The 8,988-nt window shown below is 38.0% G+C and overlaps 1 long non-coding RNA gene across 6 annotated transcripts in view; it reads left to right on the forward strand.

Annotated features, from left to right (window-relative positions):
- The window catches only part of LOC124108757 (uncharacterized), a 40,126-nt gene extending 34,753 nt beyond the window's left edge, over window positions 1-5,373 (forward strand). For 5 of the 6 annotated variants that reach the window (XR_009228860.1, XR_006856765.2, XR_006856767.1 and 2 more), the window contains 2 exons: window positions 3,342-3,587; window positions 4,066-5,373. This is a non-coding gene — a long non-coding RNA (uncharacterized LOC124108757). Of the gene's footprint in view, window positions 1-906; window positions 3,588-4,065 lie in introns of those variants that run through there. The other variant, XR_006856764.2, reaches the window with a different exon arrangement.
- The last annotated feature ends 3,615 nt before the right edge of the window (window positions 5,374-8,988 follow it).

An 8,988-nucleotide genomic window follows, 5' to 3' on the forward strand; every position in this document is an offset into this window, starting at 1 on the left:
GTGGCTTTGACATTTGAGGGTTTGCATAATGTGTGCATTTGTGTCAATAGGGGAAGGGTTAGGAGTGTGTCTAAATGGAAGAGGGTGCTTATTTATCTGCAAAAGAAGAGAGCAGTGCGTGTTTAGAATCAGGAGAGGTAGGCAAGTGTGGAGTGGACTTCTTTCTGCTGGAGGGCATATAGAGCCAAGCTGGTAAGGACACAAAGAAGCAGTTATCCTATGTGGGATGCACAGTGGGGGAATAAGAGTAGCAAGGTGAGGCTGAAAGGATGCTTACACCTACCTGTCCCTTTGCTAGGTAGCCACAAGCAATGGCTGTTCTCAGACTTTTCAGGGCCAGGCAGAGGGAACTGAGGGGGTGACTACAAGATGGTATCAGCTTCCCCAAATGAGTAATTTAATTTATTATTCCTTTGGGTGACTGAAAAGGGAAGAGATATTAGAGAACAGGTGGGATATTTCTTCTGGAAAGCTCACCTTGTCTGTGATGGTTCTTTATTCTTGAAGAATTTCTGGAGACATCCTAAATTTATGGGGATTTCATGTGAGAATGAATGATAGGCCATGAGCCTCTTAGGCTTTGCAGGGGAGGAGTAGCTGGGGAGGGGACAATCTTGCAAGCTGCACACATCTGAGATTGTGGGAAAAGAGATTCTGACCACCACTGGGGAAGAAGGAGAAAATGGCTTTAAGATGATGCAGCGGGGCTGAGTTCTAGGCTGGTTCCAAAGAGAAACTGTGAAAGTAGAGAAAGGTGGCTTTTCTGTAAGGCCCAGCCAGGCTTCAGAGCACTATTTCAATGCCTGTCAGGACAAAGGATGCTGCGCCCCCTGGTGTCAGACTTGAGGCCTGTGCCAGCTAGCTACATGGAAACCCAGGGACCAGCTGGAGGAATGGAAGGTCAGATGCCTTTTCTTCTATTTGCTAAGGGAGTTGAAATTGAAATAGTCCTTGCTTTCTCAACTCTGGAGTCTAAATAGAGACTCTGGTGTGGATAGAGGAGGGTTTTATGCTTTTTTTTCATGCAATTTAGGCCAACAGGACAATGTCTATTTAGAAATAAACCTTTGGAGTGGGAAGTACACTATTCTGAAAGAAAAGACCTGCATTTTGGGCAAAGTGCTGGTCTGGGGAACATCATTTAAAATTTTTAGGACATTTCTTTCTTTGTCCAAAATCCAAAGAATTTAGAGTAAAATGTTAAGTTCTTTTCTAAGTTCTAATATTGGTCTTTATTCCTCAATCATTATGCTGCACCCTTCTTTTCTCAGAGCCTCGCAAATGTGGCTTTTTAAAAATATATATGCAGGTGCAAATGTTATATATTTTAGCATCTTGAGTTCCTGATTCTGAGCAAAGGTTTTCAAAAGTGCAAAATATACCTCTTTTCAACCCCCCAACCCCCCACTCTCCCAACCTTTTGTGGAGCCTCCTGTAAGAAAGCTGCAGAGTGAACAGGACTCCAGTCTCTGCTGTTTCTTTTAAAAATAAAGTACTGAAGTGTTGTGCTGGAAATTCTGCTACTAAGTGTCGCATGTGGTAGGTGTGAATATATGCTTCAATAGTTCCAGGCACAAGACCAAAATCTTCCCCAGAATTAGCAGAGTTTTCAGCTATAATCTGGCTATCATTTTTCTACAAATAGGTACAAAGACCAATTTGGGACTATGTTCTCTGTAAGGGGTACCTCATCAAGTTTCCACTGAAATTTAGGACCAGCCCTAGTACAGTCAGGTGATTTGAGGAAGGATCAGTTGTGGAGAAGAATTATGTTGAAGTTGAGAGTTTTCTTCTCCTGAAACATTTAAGTCACATGTCTGAGGTGAGGAATCTGTTACATCTCAAAGCAAATTTTTTCTTCTGCATTACACTTGAACTGTTATCTCTGTGTAATGGGTACAGTTGTTGTTGTTAAGGAAACTGATTATTGATTTTGCAGAAGTGGATGGAATGTGCAACTTTTGTCCTATAATTGTGTCACCATTCCACATGCTGCAGGCATGGGCTTCTTTTTTTGTACCAGGGATTGAACCCAGGGGCACTTAACCACTGAACCACATCCCTAGCCCTTTTTATAATTTCATTTTGAGACAGGGCCTCACTAAATTGCTTAGGGCCTTGCTAAGTTGCTGAGGATGGCTTCGAACTTGGGATCCTCCTGCTTTAGCCTCCCAAGCTGCTGGAATTACAGGCATGTGTCACCGCACCCAGCTGGTGGAGTCCTTATAAGAAGACATTAGGACATAGACATTAATAGAGGGAAGACCATGTGAAGATATAGGGAGAAGGCAACATCTATAAGCCAAGAAACCAACTCTGCCAACACCATGATCTCAGACTTGAGCCTTCAGAACTGTGAGAAAGTAAATTCTCTTTCTTTAAACCACCAGGCTGTGGTATTTTGTTTTGGCAGCCCCAGAAAACCAATATATGCTACTACTAGGCAACAATCAATTATAAGCTGCCATTTGAGGATGCAGACTCAAAGGCACCAGATTTTCCAGAGTAAAATCTTTTGTTTTCGAGTATTTGCAGCAGGGTTAGCTTCATGTGACCTGTGCAGTCATATAAGGTCCTGTATATAGAAGTGGCCCACTGTCATTTTAAAGCTCTCTTGTCATCATCTTAAAAATTTTAAATTTTCATTAAGGCACCCACTCACCTGGCCCTCAAACTATATAAGTAGTTACAAACTATGTAACTAGTCCTAGTTGACAAAAATTATAAATTTAAAATATTCTGCATGTTAAGATTATGGTGGAGTCAGGCATGGTGGCACATGCCTATAATACCAGCTAATAGGGATGCTGAGGCAGGAGAATCCCAAGTTTGAATGAGATCAGCCCAAACAACTTAGTGAGAGCCTGTCTCAAAATAAAGTTTAAAAATGGCTGTTTTTTTATGGCTAGTTCAGCAGTAGAGTCTTTGTTTAGCATATGCAAAGCCCCAAATTTAGTTTCTAGTACTGGAAAATAAAAAAGAAGTTAATAAATTATTACGGGGACCCCCAAAAAACATGACTGGAACTAGAGGCAGCCTGGGACACTGCACTGAACTTTCTGTTGCTAACTGGAATAAGATCTCCCATTCCACAATAATCACAAGGAGGGAATTTATGAAGCCCAGAGGTTTTTCTGGAGTGGAAGAAAGTCACAGATATTCCCCAGATGTGATTTCCTGAGATTCTACATACGCTAATGTGGTCCTGGCCAAGATTTTTTTCTCAGGGTTGAGCTCTGAGAACTTCACAATATGAAGATCTCGAGGAAAGGCCAAACATAAGGACCAAAGTATTTGGGGTCGAAAGCTATATCCTGCCTGAAAATGACTACTGCTGGAAGCTTTTGCAGGTTCATCCACCCAACCCTGAGTTGGGTTTTGGGAAACTAGAGCTGAGGATGCCATCCCGTATGACTAGCAACACCCTGAGGGACCATATGGCCTTCTCTAAAAGCAAGACAGAACGGCAAGAAACAACAGTGAGAATGGATGAATTTGCCTCCCGGTTCCTGCCTGGAGTTTGTAAGCAGGACTTTTCTCCCTTGTGCTGAACCAGTCCTGGGATTCTTAAGGCATTCTCAGTTGGGGTGAGTTTGGTGGGCTGAGCTGCAGAGTACAAACTGTCATGTCTGTTCAAGGGTCTAGGCCATCCTGAGCACTTAATTATAAATACATGATACCCTTCCATTTCATGGTGCACAACATCCCAGTCAATTCCAATTCAGACAAGAGAGATTTTTTCCCCTGGTGAAAGAAACGCCAGTCATCAGTAAATAGTCACTGGGATATATGATGGGGAAGTCCTATTTTTAAGAATATGCATTGATTTATAGAATCTCACTGAAAATATTATAGCGGAATGTTTGGTCAGGAGGTCTGCTTTTCTAGTTCTATTTCTGCCCAGCACTGACTAACTGGAGAGTGTAAATTTTAAAAGAAGTAATTTCTTATGCACGCTATGCAAACTCCCTTAGGGGAATGAGTGAAAGACTGTTTGAGACACTGTGCATTTCTTGGAAGAAAGTTGCTATATAAATTAATATAGAGCCCTCTTTTTCATTGCAGGCCTGCAAGACACACCAAAAGACTCCCGCAAGTCGTGTAAGGGAGAAAACGAAACACTCCACTGGCCTCTATCAGGGGAAGTTAATTTTTCCCCTTTTCTGCACATTTTCAAAACTCTATAACTCTAATTTGCAGTACAGAAAATAAGCTTTTATATTTATTATTTTTTATGCTTTGGATATAGAGTATTCCCAAAGGAACAATGTGTTGTGCTAAGAGTTGTGAGCCTATTGTGGGAAAGGCTGAGATTAAGTTACTGCAAGAAGAAGTTCATTTACACCTGCTTGGTGATCTAGGAGCCCCAGGTCAGAGCAGCACCTACTTTCTTCCTCCCCACCAGGAAAGAGCAGAGTTGGGGGTGGTGATCCCAAAATTAAGACGTTTAGAATTCTATATGTAGCTTTTCTAAGTCCTAAATGACAATTCCCTTAATCATTTGGAATATAAGAAACTTGGCTAAAGGTTTTAGCTTAAAGCCATTAATTTAAAAGAAATGAAAACATAGGTCTACATAGAAACTTGTACATGGATGTTCACAGCAGAATTTTCACAATAGCCAAGAAAGGAAAAGAATTCAAATGTCTGTTAACTAATGAATGCAAAAGCATAATGTGGTACATCCATAAAATGGAATATGTAACTATTCAGCAATAAAAAGAAATGAAATATTGATACATTCAACAACATGGAGGAACTGTAAAACATCGTGCTAATAAGCAAATTACAAATGAACACATGTTGTATGATTCTGTAATTGCATGATTCCATAATGGAATTGTACAACATGTATTTGTGATTAGTATACATATCTATAGAAACAGAAAGCAGACTAGTGGTTGGCTAGGTCTTGGGAAGAAATAGGGGACATTGGAGAGTGACAGCAAAGTGGTGCAGAGTTTCTTTGTGGGATGATAGAAATGTTCTAAAATTAATTGAGGTGGCAGTTGTATCACTTGGTGAATGCATTCAAAACCACTGAGTCTTGCTGTAAGAGTGAGTCCTATGATGTGTGAATTATATCTCAATAAAGACATGAAAAGATTTTTTAAAAAATGATACTTAAAAAAAATATCCACTGGTTTATCTCTCTTTCTGAAGCTGATCACTTTAGAAAATGTGTTCAAAATAAAAACAGATTTTTATGGGATAACTGAAATCAGAATGTGAAAAAGTGATTTTTTTCTTAGGTGGGAAGATTAATTTGCATGTCCATGTGTACTCAAAATACCTGTACCTGTAATTCTTTTGAACTTTGCTGAAAATTTTTTCCTTAGCCTGCAATCATTAAAATATGTTTAAGCAATCATACTGAGATGAATTTGTTGTTTTTTTCCCCCCTAATATTTTTCCCCTCCTGTAGGTAGTAGTAGCACACCGATTTTCTCTTAAGGAAACACCAACCCATTTTCGGTTCATGAGGCTTGGATATTGCCTACTTTAAGCTCTAGGCTCTACCACTCACTCAGTCATTCTTTCATCAATCAGTACATTCTTTCCAATGGTGTGTTGGCAATAGCTCACACTTGTGCATACAAACCAATTGGTTAATGTTCAGTTTTTAAACACAATCACTATTACAATTTAAATCATATAAACTTATAATTAAATAAATTATATTAAAAATAAAGGAAATTATTCTCAAATCTTATCACTTTCTACTCATTTGACTACATTTTGCCTATCTATGCTCATGAGGTTACTTGCATCCATTGAATCTGTGCAGTGGGAATACTGTATAGCAATGAGTTACTGTGTATTTCTTCCCTTTTCTATGTTCAGTGACTTCCCCTTGATAGCTTGAAACTGGCCATGGTGGCTCTACTTATCCTATAGAACTAGGTCAATGCTATCTTTCAAGACCTCCCATTTTCTGAAAAGGAGATTGTTGAACATTTACCAACTGTAGTGGGTTGAATGGTGGCCCCCAAAAGATATGTCCACATCCTAATCCCTGGAACTTGTGAATGTAACCTTATTTGGAAAAGAGGTCCTTGCTGCTGTAATTAAATAAGAATCTTGAGGTGAGGTCATCCTGGATTATTTCAGTGCACCCTAAATGTAATCATGTGTGCCCTTATAGGACAGAGGCAGAGGGTGATTTGATACAGACCACACAGAGAAGATGAGGAAGCAGTGTGACCACAGAGGCAGAGATTCATAATATGGGCACAAACCAGGGAATTCCTGGAGCCCACAGAAGCTAGAAAAGACAAAGAACAGAATCTCCCCTATGGCCTCTGGAAGTGGAATGGACCTGCTAACACCTTGTTTTTGGACCCATACTGTTCAGAAATGTGAAGGAAGTTTCTTTTGTTTTCAGTCACCCGGTTTTTGGTTATATGTTACAGCAACCACAGAAAAGGAATTCAGAAGCACGGTGCTATTGTGTGGTTCAGGGAGGGGCATGTGACTCAAGCCAGCACCATGGGAAGTCAGTTTCCTCTATAAAATAAGCTATCCTTCTCCCAGGGATTGCTAAGCAGTTCCACCTTTGCCATTGTATTTGCTTAAGAATGAAAATAGCACCGAAAGTGGAGAGTTTGGGATCTAGTGAGAGACATCCCTGACAATGTTAGTTAAAACATTGATCTATCTACCACTGAACTTTCTTTTTATTACATTAATAAACCAAGTTCCTAGCCAATAAATATAGATATGTTAATTTTCAGAAAACTTCATAAATACATATAATTGCTATCACTTAATCAGTAACTATTTGAATTAGGCACTACTAAAAAAGATGATCAGGAAAATATATACTATACCAAGCAGTGAACCATCTGCTGTCTACCTGAATTCAATCATGTTTATTTATTTTATGAACGCTTATTGAGCCCAGTTCTACCTAAAGAATTCTATTCAAGCCAGAAATTCAACCATTTAAGAACTTACAATTTATTTTCAAGTAGGGAGTTGAATATAGCCTACTTTACTGAAGTCATTAGCACTATTAACTTTTCAATATATAGTCAATAATTTTCTGAGCAGTTTTAAATTCATTTAATTATTTTTCATAAAGAGAATTTATTTAATGTGTCATTTAAATACTTAAAATTCTTTATGAGATAACATGTAAGTATATTCATGAATCATACAAAAAATCTTTTTCAAAGTGTTTCATTTTTTGAAAATATTCTTGTAGTGATTTGCATGACATTGTACTTTGGGTGATTTTTTTTTTCTTTTGGTGGGAGGCGATGGTGGAGACTGAACCCAAGGCTTCTTGACTGCTAGGCAAGTGGTCTACCACTGAACTATATCCCCCACTCAATTTTTAAAGGAATTTTTATTTGTTAATGTGGATAAGCATATTTTTGAAAAAAAGCACAGAAATTTCCAGGAATAGACACATTGTATTGAACTATTTTAAAAATAAAAATAAAACATTTTACCTTCAGTATTTATATCTTTAACCATTTATCTAGGTTCAAGAGGTTTCAAATTAATTTTGTCCTCCATAATTCTATTCCTTTCCTCAACATTCAAATACCTTTGTTTTTTGATGAACACGTTTTGGATGAATTCCCAGTCAACTCTCTAATCTAATTAAACTCAGATAAGTTCAACTCAGATAACATTTACCTTCAGTTTCTTGATAGTTGATTAACTGGGAACCCATCTTTCAGAATAAAAAAAGAAAGAAAAAGAAAAAGACAAAAGACTCTAGAGGTGAGAACTGCTTATTGTTAAGAGGAACTGCTTGTTCCACTTAGGAATATTGATGCCACTTGCATTTATAAACTATTACCCATTTGTCTTGATTTAAAATGGAAATAGACTTTCAAATGCAAATATTCTAATATTATATTGTTTTTTAGCATGTTTGTATTTGCAGATAGCATTACTTACCAAAAAGAGAATTGTTTTGAATATTCTCAAGAACAAGAAAGCAAACCACACACACACACATTAGGCACATAAATGATTTCGTTAATTCAAGTCTACTGTCTGTGTAACGTAGAATAGTCCTCCTTTCTGCTACACAATAGCAGCCACCAAAATCTTTTTGGATATTGGGATCATTCAATAAGAAGTTAAAGGGAAACATGAGAAAACAAAAACTTAAGTTTTACGAGTTCCCATTTTTAAGCCAGATACTATGGAGCACACCTGTATTCCCAGCTATTGAAGAGAATCACAAGTTCAAGGTCAGCCTCAACAATTTATTGAGACCCTGTCTCGAAATAAAAATAAAAAAGGACTGGAGATGTCCTGGGTTCAATCCCCAATACTAAATAAATTAAAAAAAAATTAAAAAGATTCCCCACTTTTATTCCTAAAATAAAAATTGAGAACATATCAATTTATCAAGGAAAAGTAAACAGACTCAAAATAAGTATTTACAGGAAGAACAAGCATGCTACCTTCCATTAGTAAGAACAGCTTTTAAATAGTACTCATTCTTGACAATGCTGGCTAAGGAGAGCCCCAATAAATTTGCTTTTTTCCCTAAAGTTTACAAAAGACTCACCATCAAAGTTGAAATATAAGAAACTGGAAAAAAATCAGTGATTTTTTTTTTCCTTGATGGTAACTTTGTGCCAGAGATACAGGGTTTCTTTACACTGAGTTGTTTTCTTCATGTGGAAACCACTGATAGAAATCTAGGTGAATGGATACGATTAAATACTTGTGTGGCTCCAACTCTAAAATGCCCTTCTTTTTTTTGTTTTAAGTTAAACACCTCAACGTTTGCCCAGGGACCGGAGAAGGGGAATAGCTTAAGAGTTAGGCCCTAGACACATTTCAAAACTGCCTGGACAAAGCTTTAGAATGACTACAATAGTGAACCATCCTGCCTTGGACCAGAATTGAGATTGATGACCTAATATATCTTTCCCAACACTGACTGCCATAGTTTTATGAGCATCAAGAACTGGGCGTCTGCCATTGTCAACAAATAGAGCTTCTCCAGAGCATTTC

The sequence above is a fragment of the Marmota monax genome, unplaced genomic scaffold (genome assembly GCF_021218885.2).
Source record: "Marmota monax isolate L192 unplaced genomic scaffold, Marmota_monax_Labrador192_F-V1.1 WCK01_AAM20220418_F8-fsc00033, whole genome shotgun sequence".
NCBI lineage: Eukaryota > Metazoa > Chordata > Mammalia > Rodentia > Sciuridae > Marmota > Marmota monax.